The sequence below is a fragment of the Pristis pectinata genome, chromosome 5, assembly GCF_009764475.1.
Source record: "Pristis pectinata isolate sPriPec2 chromosome 5, sPriPec2.1.pri, whole genome shotgun sequence".
Classification (NCBI taxonomy): Eukaryota; Metazoa; Chordata; class Chondrichthyes; order Rhinopristiformes; family Pristidae; genus Pristis; species Pristis pectinata.
The window spans coordinates 44,275,311-44,296,110 of record NC_067409.1 but is presented as its reverse complement, the minus strand read 5'-3'; the positions used below and the strand labels follow the sequence as shown (position 1 = coordinate 44,296,110).

Genomic DNA, 20,800 nt, shown 5'->3' with positions numbered 1-20,800 from the left:
ATAGAACTTAGAACATAGAACAGTACAGCACAGGGACAGGCCCTTTGGCCAATGATGTCTATGCCAACCATGATGCAAATCCAAATTAATCCCATCTGTCTCACATAGTCTAATCCCACCATTCCCTGCCTGTTATTGTGCTTGTCTAAATGCCTCTCAAACATTGCTATCATATCTAGTTCCAACCACTACCCCTGGCAGTGCGTTCCAGGCACCTACCACTCTCGGTGTAAAAAAATAACCTAGCTTTGTAAAGCTCCTCTAAACTTTCCCCCTTTCACTTTAAATGCATGCCCTCTGGTATTAGATATTTCCATTCTGGGAAGAAGACTGACCCTATCTATGTCTCTCATAATTTTATATACTTCTATCAGGTCACCCCCTCAGCCTCCACCGCTCCAGAGAAAACAGTACAAGTTTGTCCAACCTCTCCTTATAGTTGATACTCTCTAATCCAGACAACATCTTGGTGAATGTCTTTTGAACCCGCTCCAAAGCTTCCACATCCTTCCTGGAATGTTGCAACCGCAACTGCACACAAAACTCCAAATGTGGCATAACAAAAGTTTTATACAGCACCGACCAATGAAGGCAAGTATGCCGTATACCTTCTTTACCATACTATCTACTTGTGTTGCCACTTTCAGGGAGCTATAGACTTGCACCCCTAGATCCCTCTGTCCATCAATGCTCCTCAAGGTGCTGCCATTTACTGTATACTTTCATCTTACATTTGATCTCTGAAAATGCCACACCTCACACTTGTCTGGATGAAACTTTTAAAAACTTACAGAAAGAAACTAAGAAGGTCATTAGGAAAGAAAAGATGAATTATGAAAGGAAGTTGGCAAATAACATTCAAAAGGATACTAAGAGTTTTTTTATAAATATATGAAGAATAAAAGAGAGACACGGGTTGATATAGGGCCAATTGAAAACGGTGCGGGAGAGATTATAATGGATAACAGAGAGATGGCAGAGGAACTAAATGAGTATTTTGCATTGGTCTTCACTGTAGAGGACATCAGCAATATACCTAATAGTCAAGGGTCTCAGGGGATAGAACTGAATTCAGTCAAGATTACTAGAGAGAAGGTGCTCAGGAAGCTAAATGGACTAAAGACAGATAAGTCTCCCAGTCCAGATGAAGTGCACCCTTGGGTTCTGAAGGAGGGGGTTTTAGAGATTGCGGAGGCATTGGTGATAATTTTCCAGGTATCAATAGACTCCGGCATGGTTCCGGAGGACTGGAGGGTCGCAAATGTAGTTCTGCTGTATAAGAAAGGTGGGAGGCAGCATAAAGGAAATTACAGACTTATTAGTCTGACATCGGTGGTTGGAAAGTTATTGGAATCGATCCTCAAGGATGAGGTTATGGAATACCTAGAGGTGCAAGGCAAGATAAGTCCAAGCCAGCATGGTTTCATGAAGGGAAGATCCTGCCTGACCAACCTATTGGAGTTTCTTGAGGAAATCTCAGGTCAGGTGGATAAGGGAGAGGCTGTGGATACTGTGTATTTAGACCTTCAAAAGGCCTTCGACAAGGTGCCACACAAGAGGCTGATTAATAAGATGAGAGCTCATGGAATTACAGGTAGGATATTAGAATGGGTGGAGCATTGGCTGGTAGGCAGAAAGCAAAGGGTGGGAATAAAGGGATCCTGTTCTGGTTGGCTGCCGGTTACCAGTGGTGTTCCACAGGGGTCGGTGTTGGGGCCGCTTCTTTTTACATTGTACATCAATGATTTGGATTATGGAGTAAATGGTTTTGTGGCTAAGTTTGCAGACGACACCAAGATAGGTAGAAGAGTAGGGACTATTGAAGAAACAGGAAGGTTGCAGAGAGACTTAGATAGTTTGGGAGTATGGGAAAGAAACAGCAGATGAGATTCAATGTTGAGAAATGTGCGGTTGTACACTTTGGAAGAAGAAATAAACGGGCAGATTATTATCTAGATGGGGAGAAAATTCAAAGTACAGAAGTACAAAGGGACTTGGGGGTCCTCATGCAGGATACCCTAAAGGTTAACCACCAGGTCGGATCGGCGGTAAAAGAAGCAAATGCTTCGTTGGCATTCATTTCAAGAGGTATAACGTATAAAAGTAAGGAAGTGTTGATGAGGCTCTATGGGGCACTGGTGAGGCCTCATTTGGAATACTGTGTGCAGTTTTGGGCCCCTTATCTTAGGGAGGATGTACTGATGTTGGAGACGGTTCAGAAAAGATTTACGAGGATGATTCCTGGAATGAAAGGGCTTAAGTACGATGAGCGTTTGTCGGCTCTTGGGCTGTACTCACTGGAGTACAGAAGAACGAGAGGGGACCTCATAGAGACATTTTGAATGTTGAAAGGACTGGACAGAGTAGATGTGGCTAAGCTGTTTCTCTTGGTGGGTGAGTCCAGGACTAGAGGGCACAGTCTTAGAATTAGAGGGTACCGGTTTAAAACAGAAATGAGGAGAAATTTCTTTAGCCAGAGGGTAGTGAATTTATGGAATTCTTTGCCACATACAACCATGGAGGTCCGATCATTGGAGGCATTTAAGGGGGAGATTGATAGGTATCTAATTAGTCAAGGTATCAAGGGATATGGGGATAAGGCTGGAAATTGGGGCTGGACAGGAATGGTTTTAGTTTAGCTCATGGAGCAGACTTGATGGGCTGAATGGCCTACTTCTGCTCCTTTGTCTTGTGATCTTGTGAAACTCCACCTGCCATTTCTCTGTTCATATTTCCAACTGGTCTATATCCTGTTGAATCCTTTGTTAACCTTCCTCACTATTCACAACTCCACCAATTTTTATGTTGCCTGCACACTTACTAATCAGTCCATCTACATTTTTGTCCAAATCATTTACATATCTCACAAACAACAGAGGTCCTAGCTGCAGTCCTTGCGGAACACCACTGATCACTGTCCTCCGCTCAGAATAACACCCCTCCACCACTACTCTATCTTCTATGGCCAAGCCAATTTTGAATCCAATCTACCTAGATTCCATGGATTCTATGTGCCTTAATCCTCTGGATCAGCCTACCATGAGGGATCTTGTCAAAAGCTTTTCTGAAGTCCATCCACTGCCCTATGCTCATCAATCATCTTCGTTACCTCCTCAAAGAACTCAATCAAGTTTGTAAGACATGACCTGCCCCGCACAAAGCCAAGCTGACTATCCCTAACAAGTCTATGCTTTTCCAGATGGTGCAAAAAAAAAGTGGAAACTGCCATCTCATTGAGTGTATATTACTTCAAATTAACGAAATAGTTAAATATATGTGGAGCTTAGTTTTTAAAATTATTTGTTTACATATTTGTCTACAGGAACCTCTCTTCAATCTGGTAGGATATGTCATTACAGTATGCCTCACAGAATGCCCTAAAGTGATGATGGGTTCCTCCATACATTCGAGATTGGGTAACACCAGTTATCTCTCCTTCACATTAATTCTCATCAAAACTTTATTAGACTGAGTTTTCAGTCCAACATATAAAGGGCCAACAGAATAATGCCAAAGTTTCTACAACTGGACTGGTTTCAAGAATATCAGCTTTGCTGTATAAGGATAGATTGAGCAAATCGGAAGCCTATATTCTCTAGAAAATCAAAAAATCTGCAGATGCTGGAAACCCAACACGAAAACAGAGAATGCTGGAACTACACAGCAGGTCAGTCAGCTGAATACTTCCAGTGACTGGCTATTTGTATCAGGGTAGGGGAGTCTAAAACTAGAGGGCATAGGTTTACGGTGAGAGGGGAAAGATTTAATGGGGGCCTAAGTGGCAAGTTTTTCACACAGAGGGTGGTGGGTGTTCTCTGAGGCATACTATTACATTAATTTGGTGGTGGATGCCAGATGAAGTGGTAGAGGGGGGTACAATTACAACATTTAAAAGATATTTAGATAGGTTCACGGATAGGTAAGATTTGTAGGGATATGGGCCAAATGGGACTTGCTCAAGGAGGCACCTTGGACAGCATGGATGAGTTGGGCCAGAGGGCTGTTTTCATACTGTATAATTCTATGACTTTACGATTAAATTAAATTCTACGACTTATGATTAAGTACAGGTTGCATAATCTCAGTATGTATTCCACTGATTTTTGCTGATTGCATGGAAATACAAATGATGCATTTAAAAAGATCAAGAGATTTGATAGGGTAGATACAGACACACTGTTTCACACAAAATAGCACATGCAATATTATAATCTGAAATGTTCTGCAGATTTTGTGGATGTTGTGTCATTTGAAAGCCTCAAGTCCAGGATATCATCTAGGGTCCTTGACCCTCCAGATGACCTAGCTAGTACTCATTAAAATAGACTAATTGTCTCCCGATGGTTACCGCTGGGCACATGGGAGAAATGTGTGTGCAAGTTTATGTATATGCAATGCCCTGGTTGTCATGGCTTGCAACCAAAATCACTTTGTCTGGTAAGTACTGACCTTTGTAACCACACCATATTAATGGGAAACACTTCTTCCTTACTGTAGGAAATTCCCTTTGAATTTAATTAAATGAACACTTGTGGTTTAGACTTATCCATGCAAATTTATCACTCAGACACCAAGAGTACAGAATCAATTACAGTTCCATAATAAACTCAAACAACCTGGCTCTACAAAACCCAAAGTTACCAAGCTTGTCTTTGATAACTTCTGGACTTCTGACTGTCCTAAGCTCTCCTCAGAAGAATGCTACATGATCACTCTTTGCTTTATCACATTAGAAAATAAAATCTCAAATATTTTGGTGATAATAGGATATTTGGCAAAACTGAAACAATTCCATGAGCAGGCACTGGTCAAATGATTACATAAATACATGAAATAGAAGTAGGAAAAGGTCCCTCATGTCTGCTTCACCATTCAATAAGGACATGGTTGATCTTCAACCTCAGGTCCATTTTCTGCAATAACTCCATATGCCTTGATTCACTGATATTTAAAACTTCATTGATCTGTCTTGAACATACTTGATAACAGAGCTTGCACATCCTTTTGGTGAGAGGTCCAAAGACCTTTTCAATGAAGAAATTTCTTCTCATCTCTGTCATAGCCACAGAAACAGGCCTTGGACCTGACTTGTCCATGCTGACCGAGATGCCTATCCACACTAATCCCATTTTCCTACATTTGACGTGTATCCCTCTGTTCCATTCCCATCCATGTACCTGTCAAAGGCTTTATAAGAGCTGTGACCATACCTGCCTCTGCCACCTCATTTTCACAGCGTCCAGCACTGTCTGTGTAAAAAAAAACTTGCCTGAATGGCTGACCACTTATTATGAGACTGTGATCCCTGCATCCACACACCGCAGTAAGGGGAAACATCAACCCTACATCTACCCTGTCAAGGCCTCCAAGAACGTTGTTTGATTCAATGAGATCACCTCTATATTGCTTAAATGCAAGCCAGCATAGGCCCAGTATACTTAATCTCTCCTCATAAGAACAAGCCCACCATCCCGGAAGTTAATCAAGTTGTTGCTTCCTTAGTTAGAGAGACCAGAACTGCACAATATTCCAAATGTGGTCTCAGAAGAGCCCTATATAATTGGAGCAAGGCATCACTACCATTGCATTGAAATATTTTGTGGGCCTTTTTTTTTTGCAAGAAGATTTGCCTTCCTAATTGACTGCTCTAGCTGCATGTTAACTTTTAGTGATTCGTGTACAGGGACACCCAGTTTCTTCTGAACACCAACACCTTTCAATCTCTCCTTATTTAAAAAAATACTCTGCTTTTCTATTTTCTGATGAAATGGATGACATTGCATTTTACTACATAATATTCCATCTGCCATATTCCATAATGGCATAAGAGGAGGCCATTAAGCCCATCAACTCTGCCAGCTCTCACAGCAATCAAATAAGTTCCATTCTCCCACTTATTTCCCCCTAAACTATTCTTTTTCACACGTCTATCAACGTCTCTCAGATTCTCCAACCACTTACCTACACTTGGGTAATTTATCATGTCCAAACATCCTACCAACAAGCATGAGATGTGGGAGGAAACCCACACACACACAGGGATGATGTGTGAACTCCACACAGACAGCACCAGTGGTCAGGATTGAACTTGGGGTCGCTGGAGTTGAGGGGCCGCAGCTGTGCCCCTCTGCCATAATATTGCCCATTCATTTAACTTTGCTAATATTCCCTGAAGTCTCACTGCATACTCCTCACAGCTCACTCTGCCCCCTAGATTTGTAAATTTGGACATATTATACTTAATCCCCTTATACAAATCATTAATGTCTATTGCAAACAGCCTGGTCCCAGCATCGATCCCTGTAGCACTCCACAAGTATTCACTTTCTCTATAGTCAACTCCTTCAAAGCCTAAGGATGTAGGTCAGTGAATCCTCATGACTTATTGACTTTTAGTCTCATTGTTTTGTTTTACCTAATCGCCAACCTGATGGCCTCAACATCGATTTCTCTAACTTCTGATAACCCCACCCCTCTTCTCCCCACTTTTTTCTTTGTCTTCCCTCATTCCTGTGGCCCCTCCCCCTTTCTTTCCCCTTCCACCGCCCTCATGGCCTGCCCATCCCTTCCCCCACCCTCATGGCCTGCCCATCCCTTCCCCCATCCTCATGACCTGCCTATCTTATTCCCCACCTCCTTCCTTTTATTCCATGGTTCACTGCCCCCTCCTACCGGATTCCCTCTTGTTCAGCCCCTTGCCTCTTCTACCTATCACCTCCCAGCTTCTTACATCTCCCCCCTCCCCCACCCTCCTACCACCCCCTCTCACCTAGACTCACCTATCACCTGCCTGCATATGCTCCTCCCCCTCCCCAGACCTCCTTATTCCAGCTTCTGCCCTCTTCCTTTCCAATCCTGATGAAGGGTCTCGACCCAAAACATCAACTGTTTATTTCTCTCCATAGATGCTGCCTGACCTGCTGAGTTCCTCCAGCAGTTTGTGTGTGTCTCTCCACATCCACCCTGTCAAGACCCCTCAAGTTCGTATCTGTTTCAAGTCACCTCTAACTCTTCTAAACTCCAGCAGCTACAAACCCAGCCTGTCCAACTTTTCCTCATAAGACAACTTGCTCATTCCAGATATCAATACATGATATTATCGTAAAAAAAAGGAGCACAGGCTGTCCCCAGGTTACAAACAGGTTCTTTTTTTTTGTAGACGTCCATAAATTGATTTTGTTCATACGTTGGAAAATACACAAAGTTTACTCAATATGTAACCATATCTCCACGGTATTAGAAACATAGAACAGTACAGCACAGTATGGGCCCTTCGGCCCATGATGTTGTGGCAACCTATATAAACCTTATCCACATTCAATCCATCCCCCTCTCCACTTCACCTCCCATAACCCTCTATTTTTCTTTCATCCATACACCTATCAAAAAGTCTCTTAAATGACCATATCGTATCGGCCCCTACTACCACCACCCCCGACAGTGCATTCAAGGCACCCACCACTCTCTGTGTAAAAAACTTACCTCTGATATCTCCCCTGAACTTTCCTCCATGCATCTTAAACAGATGACCTCTAGTATTGGCCAATACCGCCCTATGGAAAAGCTGCCGGCTGTCCACTCTATGATTCTCATAATCTTATATACCTCTATCAAGTCGCCTCTCATCCTGCATCACTCCAAAGAGAAAAGCCCTAACTCACTCAACCTCTCCTCATAAGACATGTTCTCCAACCTAGGCAGCATCCTGTAAAGCTCCTCTGAACCCTCTCCAAAGCTTCCACATCCTTCCTGCACGGTAGTGTACTAGTTAGTGTAACGCTTTACAGCGCCAGCGACCCAGGTTCAAATCCAGCCACTGTCTGTAAGGAGTTTGTACATTCTCCCCATGTCTGTGTGGGTTTCCTCTGGGTGCTCCGGTTTCCGCCCACATTCCAAAGACGTACAGGTTAGGAAGTTGTGGATGGGCATGCTTGGTTGGTGCCAGAAGCACGTTGACACTTGTGGGCTGCCCCCAGAACACTACGCAGAAAGATGTATTTCACTGTGTTTCGATGTACATGCGACTTATAAAGATATCTTATCTCTCATCTATAACGCGGCGACCACATTATTGTATTGTAATGGATTGCATCAAAAGCATACTAGACTGATTAGAAACAACAATTACTAAAAGTGAAGAGAGAGAGAGAGAGAGAGAGAGAGGAAACTAGTTCTGCCATTCACAGGAATGAATGTACTGTACATAAGTCAGATTTTTGAATTTAATAGTATTATTGGGAGCTCACTTGTTTGGAGGCATGTCCATAAGTTGGGCATTCTTAACCTATGATTGGCCTGTAGTAGAGATCTCCCAGTATCAAGCACAACAATTATCCTTCAACCATAACCCTAATGCATGGATTATCTAATTATCTCATGATCTTACTGTCATTTAATGGAAGAGTGCTGCAGATAGGTTGATCATTCTATATGCTGACATTGACTCCTGTTTAAAAATTGAGGTGCTTTGGGGGCAAGTGTTTAGCCCCAGTTTGAAAACAGCTTTTTCTCTTTAGTGAATTTGATTCCAACTTGCAGAAGGTTTCCAATTGGTTTTTATATTGGGTGAGTAAGACACAGACCAATTTGAGCTGTAAATGTATCTCTATGTGGGAAATGCCAAATATATCAACTAGTGTCTTATTAAATTCAATCAAGATGATTTTAATACTGGAAAATAAGATATTCAGAATTAATGAATTCCAACACTACTTTGAAGTCAATCCTTTTTTGTGAGTGACTTGGTCACTCTGCATACAAATCACAAGAGGCGCTTGTTAGACACTCTGAATGTAATACACGACTTGATCTATTTTTAAAATATAAGCAGCACGCTTGCAAAGATTACCACTGGAATGGTTATGACAGACTTTAACCCTTTCACTAACTCATTAATTCCCTAGATTTTTCTCAAAGTTGAAAGTAGCTTCTGTATTTTCCACCTGTATTCCTAGCCAAAACTCAGATTACTAATATCAAGACACATCTTAAAAATCAACATTCTTATTAGAAAATCAGGTTTTGAAGATGCATCAAAGCATGATACTTTGAAACAATGACAATGTGCCATTAACAATATCCAGTTTAGTGTATCGTAATCATTTACTTTAATTAGGAAGCTGTCCTTTGACTGTCATACGGAGACACAAGAGATTCTGCAGATGCTGGAATCTGGAGCAACACACACAAAAAGTGCTGGAGGAACTCAGCAGGTCAGGCAGCATCTATGGAGGGAAATAAACAGTCGATGTTTTGGGTCATGACCCTTCATCAGGACTGCCTGATCTGCTGAGTTCCTCCAGCACTTTGTGTGTTGCTTCAACTGTCATGCTAATCAGCCAACTAGAATGTGCAATGATAGGGTGGGACAGGAAAAGTTCAAATCAAAAAAATCTGTAGGATTTGATAACGAACCAAAAAAATGCACATAATTAATTGCCAACTTTCCAAATGTTATCTTAATGACTGTATCCCTGCAGAATTAACCTGCTGGACGTACGTTAGGATCAAAGCCTGGAAATTTGTTCAGGTAACACTCATTTTAAAAGTGCTAATTACACAAAACTTGATATTTGCTGGAGAAGATTATTCAAGTGATTATTTCCAGGTGAAATCAAGCTAACTGCAAAACTGTAATAGGCATTTCCATGCGCGATCCACAGTAGTGTACCTGAACTTCTGCTGGTGTTAGGAAAGTACCTAATGATGTCATTATTTATATAGCCATAACATCCAATGGTACTACACAAGTGGAGCTGAGGTCAAACTACAACCATTGTGGAACAATCTCAGCACAATTATTCCACTTTAATGCTTTCCTCACTATTCAAAGAGACACTCTGCTGACATTAGGAGACTCAAGGATATTTCTGAACTCACTGCATGCTGCCATGCATTTCGTTGCTGGTGTCTCAGCATTCTATCATTAGGCGCTTCATTATGGCCACGGCTGGCCTCTCACGGTGGCCCCGGGATGTCGTGGAAGAAGGTGAAGATATACAGATCAGCAAACAGTATGTACAATGATGTACAATGGATTTGCAGGCTCAGTTTTTCCCAGCTGATGTTCTGCAGGAAGACTTTCAGACACTGTCTTGTGCCTGGACTTCTCTTTCCGTGAAGGTTGTGTTGACTCTCAACTTCCTTGCTATAGGACCCTTCTAGACTTACACAATAATCTCTAGCAAGTCTCCTCATCTCTGCTCACCACAGCAGCAAAGAAGTCATTTTACAGTACAATGAGATGATTGCATTTATACTTTGATTTAAGTGAAAAACAAGTGGCATCTTGGAGACTACAATTTGCCAGCATTACTCATTTTCCAGGCAGCCAATTGCTACATTCACGTACCTATAAGAGCTGTCATTGAAGAATCCAGTTCACATCACATGACATCAAGAAACAACTGAGAACAATGATTACAGCAAAGGCCCCGAGACCAGACAACAGCCCAGTGGTAGTGCTGATGATCTGAACTCCAGAACTAGCCACAACCTAAGCAAATTATTCTAATGCAGTGGCAGCACTGGCAGCTAGCTGACAATGTGGAAAATTCCCTGGGTACATTCTGTTCATATAAAGTACAAGAAGTCCAATCCAGCAAGGCACGGTAGTGTAGCGGTTAGCGTAACGCTATTACAGCGCCAGAGACCCAGGTTTAATTCCGGCCACTGTCTGTAAGGAATTTGTACATTCTCCCAGTGTCTGCGTGGGTTTCTTCCAGGTGCTCCGGTTTCCTCCCACATTCCAAACACGTACGGGTTAGGAAGTTGTGGGCATTCTATGTTGGTGCCGGAAGCGTGGTGACACTTGTGGGCTTGCCCCCAGAACATTCTACGCAAAAGATGCATTTCACTGTGTGTTTTGATGTACATGTGACTAATAAAGATATCTTACCTGATCTTACCAGTCTACTTATTCTCAACCATTAGCAAAGTGATGGAAAGCATCATCCAGAGTGCCACTAGGGAGTACCTACTCTCCTACAACCTACTCCTTAATCTCTGACTGACTTTCTCCAGGACCACTTGGCTCCAGATCTCATCACAAACTTGGTGCAAATACATCAAAAGAGGTGAATTCCAGAGTCAAGGTGGAAATTACAGCCCTTGGTATCAAGGTAGCATTTGACCAAGTGTGGCTACAAGGAGCACTGGTAAAACTAAAGTCAGTGGGCATCAAAGGGGGAAAAAGCTCCAGTGGTTGGAGTCATACCCTCACAAAAGAAAGTGATTGTAGTTGTTGGGAGATCAATCATCTCAGCCCCAAGCACACCACTGCAGTGTCCTTGCCCCAACCATGCTCGACTGATTCAACAACTGTCCTTCTATCATGAGGTGAGAAGCAGAGATATATGCACTGATTGTTATGCAACGTTCAATTCCATTTGCAGATCCTCAGCAAAGGAAGCAGTCCATGCTTGCTTACAGAACTAGACAATATTCAGACATGGACTGATATGTGATAATGTAACATTCATGCCACAAAAGTGCCAGGCAATGAGATTACAGAGTCTAACACCAACCTTTTACATTCAATGAGGTGGTAATTGAAACAGATGTTGCTTATGTAACATTAGGTGGGTATTGCTTAGATTTGTACCACGTTGCCAACTTCTTTCTACATTTTGTAGCATTGCAGGTACTGTACAGGGACAAACCAGACACACAGAGAAAGAAATACGGGTGACCCACACATGACAGGGAGTGCAAGGTTCATTCCTGGTAGATGGACCACAAATTCTGTGAGAGATAATTTTACACTGTATCCTAAATTTTTGGGTATTGATTTCTAAATTCTGTAAGGGCAAATTTATGTAACCTGAATAGCTGTAACACAGGAGTTGCCTATATTTTATCTTTTTTTGTTTAATAAAGCAATTTTTTGTTTAACTTCACAGCCATCCTCCAGTGTCATTAATGGAGATACTGATATCTGGTGTCACAAGTGCTGGTTAATGAAACAATGCAATTTAGATTTTGTGCCTGAAAATTAAGACAACAGGTGCACCTGAAGAGAGATGAGACACAACAAGCCATACAAGTCGAGTGTGAGACCGCACCATGGAACAAATAAAGACACAGAGCCTGCTGCATTTCTAGAATGGAGACTGTGGAGAGAAAACATTACGTATTCAGCTAGCTACACTCGATAAACCCAATCAGACAAAATGGCTCATTGGTTGGAAGGGCAGAGAACTGTACTGTACCATAAAGCATTCAAGTGAAATCCCTGAGAATGGATTAAACAAAGTGCATTGTAACCTGTCCAGTTATGAAACAATCAACCACCACCAGCTCCTTTCTTGCCTTTAGGAGCAGGGATAATCCTTTTAATCTTTCTTAATAAAACTACAACCATTAGCAGATATTTGTAGTTTTGTAGACTGGAAGGAATTCCCCCAGAGATTAGATTGTTTGTGGAATTTGGGAGACCAGTTTGAGGAGATGGCTCATAAATGAGACTGAATTAATTTTAGAAAAGTGCACAGAAACATGCAAAACTGTGACCCAAATTCAGGCTAGTGGTGCTTTTTGGCCAAACGATGAAGTACACATGGTGAAGCACAAGAGGGAAGGCAAACAGGGAAGGTGTAGCCAAGGTGGCTTAGATGTTACAAATACTACAGGTAGCAACATGACAAACTGATAAAGTATCCAAAGTGGATTGGAAAATTATTTCCACAAACAGTGCATGAAGAAGAGGACATCTAAAGTCCATGAAATTGATAAGTCATGCAAGACCAGACACAAAGTCAGATTCTTTGTACCATTTAAATACAATGTATCTGGTACCAAATGAATTAATTATAGAGTCAAAGAGCATGGAAACAGGCCCTTCGACCCAACTCGTCCACACCAACTGTGTTGCCCAGCGAGCTAGTCCCATGTGGCCATGTTTGGCTCATAGGTCTTAATTCTGTGGAAGGAACAGCCAGTAACATTTCTACATCAGGAAGCCATTGCAAGGGAATTTCAGCTTACTTAGGAGTAATGGGTAATGAATACCATTCCCTGCCCCCACCCTCCCCACCCAGATATAGTCAGTAGAAACCAACAAATCCTGTGCTTTTGATGTGCAACACACTGAAGCATGATGAGAGACCCTTTTGAAAGGTGGTGACCCAGAAGAATCAAGAAAGGTATGATGTGCATTTCATTGTAGACCAGAAGATTGTCACGCCTTTACATGATAGTAGTATAGCACAATAGATGATACCTGTAACAAGATCACGAAAGTGCAAGTAATCACTTCAACCACATTATTCACAGATGCAATTGCAAAGTTCTCATGGAACAAGGAAACCAGAAAGCAAATGTCATCTAGAGAAGAAGCAATTTGTAGTACACCCACCAAACCGTGTTCTCTGAGGTGAAACATTAAAAGCTGAGTTGGAGACTAAAGCAATGACAAAATTGGTGGTGTAGTGGAGAGTGAAGAAGATTGTCTAGGGTTACAACGGATATTAATCAGCTGTGAGTAACAAGCCTTCAGCACTCTCTCATAGCTGGCACCACCACCATTTGTGTCATTAAGTACCTCACAGTCTCCACCTTTTGATAGACATTCTCTTTGCTCCTTCCATTTCACCCCCTTCTCTGCAACTTAAAACATGTTTGATTTCTAACTTTTCCTAGTTCTGATAAAAAAAAATCATTGACTGAAACAGTATTTCTGTCTCCACAGATGCTGATCTACCTGCTTTGTATTTCCAGTATTTTCTGCTTTTGTTTCAGACTTCAGCAAGGCCTTTGACAAGGTTCTACCAGGTAGGCTGGTCCGGAAGTTTAGGTCACAGGGGATCTAGGGTGAGCTAGCCAATTGAATACAAAATTAGCTTGGTGATAGGAGTCAGAGGGTTGTAGTGGAGGGTTGTTTATCGGATTGGAGGCCTGTAACTGGTGGTCACTGCAGGGATTGGTGCTGGGTCTCTGCTGTTTGTCATCTACATTAATGAACTGGATGACAATGCAGTTAGTATGGTTACTAAGTTTGTGGACGACACCAAAACTGGTGGTGTGGTGGACAGTGAAGAAGTTTGTCTAAGATTACAACAGGATCTAGATCAACTTGGAAATTGGGCCAAGGAATGCCAGATGGAATTTAATTTGGACAAGTGTTACGTTTTGGGAAATTAAACCATGGCAGGACTTAAACAGTAAATGGCAGGGCCCCGGAGAGAATTGTAGAACACAGAGACCAAGGGATACAAGAACATAATTTCCTGAAATTGGCAACACAGGGTGATGGAGAAGGTGTTTGGTACACTTCCCCTCATTGGTAAGGGCATTGAGTAAAAAAGTGAGATGTCACGTTACAGCTGCACAAGACATTGGTGAGACCGCACTTGTGCAGTTATAGGAAGAATGTCATTAAGCTGGAAAGGGTGTCAAAAAGATTCACAAGGATGATACCAGGTTTGGATGGCTTGAGTTATAAGAAGAGACTGGATAAGTTGGGGCTTCTAACCCTGGAGCATAGGAGGCTGTGGAGTGACGTTATATAAAATCATGAGGGTTGTAGATAAGGTGGATGGTCACGGTCTATTTCCCAGGGTAGGGGTGTCTAAAACTAGAGCTTTAAGGTGAGAGGGGAAAGATTTAAAGTGGACCTGAGGGGAAACTTTTTCCACACAGAGGGTGGTGGGTATATGGAAGGAGCTGCCAGAGGAAGAGGCGGGACCAATACAAAGTTTAAAGGACATATGGACAGGTATGTGGACAGCAAAGTTTTAGAGGGATATGGGCCAAATGCAGAGAAATGGGACCAGCTCAAGTAGGCAAGCTGGTTGGCATGGACAAGCTGGACCGAAGGGTTTGTTTCCATGCTGTATAACTCTGACTCTATTTCCAGCATTTGCAGTTTTTGCTTTCATATTTAATCTGTTTCAACACATATTTAGTAGATAAAAATGAAGAGGATTGGCATTCACAATCAACACGGCACCAGGGGAATTTCAGCAAAATCTGGATCATGCACTGAAAACTCACAATGTGACAGAGACTGCAGCAGATAACTTTGGAGGAGGAAAAACAGTGGAAGAAGCAGAGTTAGATATCACTAAATGCTGATTATTAAAAATAATGAGAGATGTCACAAGTAATATTGAATGTGTGCCCCTTTAAGAGCTGTGACCAACTGCTCTCAGTGTATATTTAGTTTCATTGTCAGTATTCAACTGGCTTGAAGCCATTGACACACTGCGACTAGCCACATAGAAAGAGAAATGATCTATCCTCTCCAAGTTCACTGGTTTCATAAAGCACTGCTTGTTTTGTTTACTGTCTATGCTCTAGTAGCTTAGAGATACTGATATGGTAGTCATCCATTTGGCAACTGCCCTTCAAACTACCATTCCAACTTTTCCAGGAGATCTGCCTTCGAAATCTTAAAAAACTTTTGAACTCCTCCTCTCACAGAGGAGTCTATACAGGGCATCCTCCATGAAATAATGACACTGGCTAATTTCATCACCCTGTTCTTGATCCATCTGTCTCTCTGGGTGCAAGTGAATATCTCATTTCAGAAACAAGTAAGGTGCAAAGTCATCACCACATAACACCAGCAAACTAACTGAGTGACACTGGAGACAGGAAAGGGGCATGACTAACAACAGGATGCAGAACACAGCAGCCCAGTATCATACAAAATTTAATATTAACAGCAACATATGAAGGCAACAATGTGAGTTTGTGAGAACTAGCAACACTGAGCACTGGGTGACCATGTAGTATGTAACCTCAATAAGAATCACCTCAACCCTGTGCAATTACCATGCAGAAATTTCATACACATACTTTAATGTAATAAGAAATTTTTAAAAAGGACCAAATATAAACTGCAAACTATGTTTAAAATGAATGCCTAAAAATGTCTGATAGTTAAAATCAAATGAAACAGCACTGAATTACTGTGCAACTATAAAATGAAAATCTTACTTAATACTGCAGGAAGGCCAAGGGGAAACCACTGGCTCTTTAAGGAGCACCCAGAGCAGGTGCCACACAGCCCCACGTGGTGTTCAGAATATTTTGGGAATCACGCCGGGACACCCCTTCAGCAATGGAACAGCACCACAGTGCCAACAACCCAATTAAATGAGGCTGTTTTAATCTGCTGAGTGGCATGCAGTGGGGGTAATGGCTGTTTGGAAAATATTGGGTTCATTGTTATTGGTAGCAGAAGGGTCAGTAACAATAGAGCACAGATGTAAGGTAGTTGTTAAAAGAGGCAGATGGAATACAAGGAAAACATTTTTATCCAGCAAGTTATGATCTGGAATGCACTGCCAGGACCAGTAAGGAAAGCATACTAACTTGGAAAACTGTAGTAGGTATGTAAATGAAGGGAGAAAATTCACAGGGCTGTAGGAGGACCGGGACTAATTTGATCATCTCTCTGACCAAACCTACGGTCACTGCCTTAATGTCATTTTCTTTAGTTTGCTGTCTGTTTTTGACTCCTGTGAAACAGCTTTTGGCATTTTACTAGGCTAAAAGCATTATGTAAATGGAATTTGTTGCTGTGAAATCAAACTCCCATTTATATAATTCTATGCTTCCAGAGATATGTTGTCTTACCTGGGATCCTATGAAAGCAAATCCATAATCACTGCTGTTCTGGATAAGCCATCATTACTCACATTTAAACCAAAGAATACAGGAAATAGATATCCCTTATAACTTATAAAGAACTATATGAAACCAGTACATAAAATGAATACTTTAATTATTTTCACCACTAATCTTTGTCAAATAACTTTATCCAATCAAAATGCTGTTTGTGGCTTGGACCCTTTTTAATATATAACTTATTGCTTCTGATTTAATAGATTTACATACCTTGCTTTTCTCAGGCTGTTTATTCTATATTTAGTCATTACATTTCACAGTACAGTGAGCAATATTGTGATGTACCTTCGAAAGCATACTTACATTGCAGTGTCCGGAACTGACCAGTAAGGATATGATGGCACATTGCAGTGTTTCAGATTTAAATCACAAACAATAATAAAAATGCAGATCTCCATAAGGGAAATTAGAAAACAAATAAATTACGAGAAAGGCTGGAAGACACTTCTGTTAGCGTTGAAACTTACCCAATAAGGTTTTCCCCTCCATGTCACCAAACCAATCCTGGCAGGCGATTTAGTCAAGTGAAAATTAGACTCAAGATCAATCCCATCATCACTCATCACCTACAAAAGTACAGCAAAAGTAAGGATCAGCAGGTACCGCTTATGATTGGAAACCACAGCTAATTTCATCACAACTACATTTCCAACCATCCCCTGCCCTAATGAAGGTAGAAACCACTGATATCCATGCTCGTGCCAGCGTACGTGGGTCACGTCAGACAGCTCAGCAAAAACCCAAGAGAATCTGCAACATTTTAGATGGGGGAATCTTTGAATTGGAACAACAGTTTCAACAGATCTACTGTTACAGCTACCAACAAACCATTATTTATAGTTCATTCAGCCATTCTGTCAGAACCTGTTGGGAAAGACACTTAAGAAATACCTACCTAAATACAAATAGAGCATCACAATTAACCATGGAAAACCTAAATGACACCACTGTTCACAAACACAGAGGTTTTTTTCCAATAGGTGCAGAAAAAAAATACTTCTGTGACAGAATTGGAAATTTGGAAGAAATTACTATTCTTTAAGAGAGCTGTGGAACTATTATCTTCCACTATAAATCCCTTAAAATTCTTACACAGGACAAAGTTCAAGCAGAAAGATGGAGGTGAGCTTATAAAGTATCTGAAATGGGATTTCTTTAAAAAATTGAAAAATCAGTGCAAAAGGTGTAAGATACCACTAAGTGAATTATTAAGAAGTGGTTAAGTGATATTAAATGTGCACTGTTAACAGCACACATTTAATATCACTTAACCTCAAGCAAAAACAGCTTCTTTCCCTCAGCCATCAGATTTCTGAAAGGTCCATGAACACTACCTTGTTATTCCTTCTTATTTGCACTGTTTATTTTGTAATTTATAGTAATTTTATGTCTTTGCACTGTACTGCTGCCACAAAACAAATTTCACATCATATGTCAGTGATAATAAGTCTGATTCTGATTCAAATAAAGAGCAAACTATAACTTTATCAGATCTAAAAATCAGGAATTGCAATGCACGACTAACCCCATGGGATGGAATGCAGGCAGCATGCTAATTTCTTGCTGGCTGATAATTATAATGATTTCTGTGAGCAGCCAACTTAACCTAGACTGTCTGTATGGATTGACCATGGTGGGAGATATCATTAAAGGGAATCTGCACTTCTTAAAGGGGATGTGCATTGTGGCTACAGCAGATGCTGGGAGCCATTGCTCAGACAGGCAGCACAGACTCAATGGATGGAATGGCTGCCACCTCTGTCAGTTAGAAGAGAAAACATGAGAATTCTGAAACCGAAAATGACTCGGGAAAGGGGTGTCAATGGGCAAATGTGAGAGTGCTCATGCCCTCTGATTTCTAGATGCTTCATAAGAGGCTTTGGTGGAGGAGAGAAAAGTAGGACAGATGACCCTATGACCCTCCAGAGAGTCAAGGAATAACAGAGAAAACTTAGTGATAAAGGTGAAGGCCAATAGTGTGGCCCCAAGGCCCTGGAGGGCAATGCCTTTGGTCATTTGATGACCCCATGTGTTTGACAAATCTTTTAGAGTTCTTTGAAGAGGTAACCAAAAGAGTGGATGAGGGTAGGGCAGAGGACGTTGTTTGGACTTTAGCAAGGCCTTTGACAAGATCCCACATGGCAGGTTGGTCTGGAAGGTTAGGTCGCATGGAATCCAGGGAGAGCTAGCTAGGTGGATTCAAAATTGGCTTGGAGTTAGGGAGCAGAGGGTGATAGTTGAAGGTTGTTTCTCAGAATGGAGACCGGTGACTAGTGGTGTACCGCAGGGGTTGGTGTTGGGACCCTTGTTATTCATTATTTATGTAAATGATTTGAATGCAAATACATAAGGCTTGATTAGCAAGTTTGCAGATGACATGGAATTAGAAGGTGTTGCTGATAGTGAAGAAGGTTATCGGAGTTTACAGGGGGATCTTGAGCAGTTAGGGAAGTAGCAAATGATTTCAATATAGACAAGTCAGAGGTGATGCACTTTGGAAAGTCCAACCAGCATAGGACTTATACTATGAATGGTAGGGCACTAGGGAATGTAATAGAACAGAGGGACCTAGGAGTACAAGTGCATAATTTGTTGAAGGCAGCATCACAGTAGACCGAGTGGTGAAAACGGCACTTGGCACGCTGGCCTTCATGAGTCAGGGCATTGAGTATAGGAGTTGGGACATTATGTTACAGTTGTACAAGTCGTTGGTGAGGCTGCACTCAGAGTACTGTGTACAGTTATGGTCACCCCGTCATAGGAAAGATGTGATTAAACTGGAAAGAGGGCAGAGAAGATTTACAAGGATGTTGCCAGGACTATTGGGCCTGAGTTATAGGGAGAGGTCAGCCCAGCTACGTTTTAATTCCTTGGAACATAGGAGAATGAGGGCCAACCTTAGAGAAGTGTTTAAAATTATGAGAGGCATAGATAAGGTGGATGGTAACAGTCTTTATCCCAGGGTAGGTGGGTCCAAAACTTAGGGGCATAGATTTACAGTAAGGGGGAAAAGATTTAAAAGGGACCTGAGGGGCAACTTTTTCACGTAGAGGGTGGTGAGAATATGGAATGAGCCACCAGAGGAAGTGGCTGAGGCAGGTGCAATAGTTTCATTTAAGAAGCACTTGGATAGGTACATGGAGGGAAGAGGCCTGGAGGGATATGGGCCAAACGTGGGAATTTGCAACTAGCTAGGTGGACAACGTGGTCAGCATGGACTCATTGGGCCGAAAGATCTGTATCCATGCTGCATTTCTCTGTAACTCTGTGACAATGGACCAAATGGCTCCTGTGTCAAAGTCAAATTTATTGTCATATGCACATGTATGCACAGGTGCAATGAGAAACTTACTTGCAGCAGAATCATAGGCACATAGCATCATATAAACAGCATTCACAAAAAAATAAATTAAACATAAAGTATACATAATTTTTATAATAAAGAACACAATAAGAACAAAAAAATAGTCCACTTTAGCGCAAAGTGATCATAGTGTTGCTAAACTGTAGCGATTACAGTTTTGCCTTTATAACTTATCTATGAATGTCCAGATTGTCATAGACTTTATTCTTTCTCTCATGCTAAATGCCCAGAAGCCCTATTAAGCTAGCCAGGTTTGAAAGCAATCAGTTTATTTACAAGCCTTGAAGTCACCAAATGTGCACTTCGGCACTAACCAGGTGACTTCATGTAGATTACTGAAGATATGAACATAAGGACAAGCAAATACACCACAGAACCATGAAAACAGACAAAAGAGTATACAGCAGGTAGCCTGCAAGCGGTTCCAAATCCACCTTATAGAATGGTTGTTTTGGCACATCTTTATTGTCTAACAATAAGAGAGTGCAGATTGCAGAATAGAACCACAAAATGGCAGTGCTGGCAGTATTTGCCTTATGTCTGTCAACTTTATACTTCTGTCAGCCATCAGGTGGGTATGCAGTAACTCCTTTACCAATATGGCATTTTGTGCACTTTGCATCAGAGTCGTGTGCATACTCTGCAGTGGCCATATGGGAACTTTACCAAAGAGGCAGAAAAGGAAAACTCAAGCTCAATTTTCCAAGGAACCCTATAATTTTAAAGAACTTTTCATACTAGGAGATTTATAATAAATCTTATTTTTGATGGTAACGGAGGGCATCATATTGTGAAGTTTGGGAG

The 20,800-nt window shown here is 41.5% G+C and overlaps 1 protein-coding gene across 1 annotated transcript in view; it reads right to left on the bottom strand.

Moving 5' to 3' along the window:
• Positions 1–20,800, bottom strand: part of hacl1 (2-hydroxyacyl-CoA lyase 1) — a 105,157-nt gene that overhangs the window by 5,671 nt on the left and 78,686 nt on the right. Inside the window, exon 18 of the transcript XR_007956368.1 lies at positions 17,100–17,198. The gene's annotated coding sequence lies outside the window, so the exon portion shown is untranslated. The remainder of the gene's footprint in view (positions 1–17,099; positions 17,199–20,800) is intronic.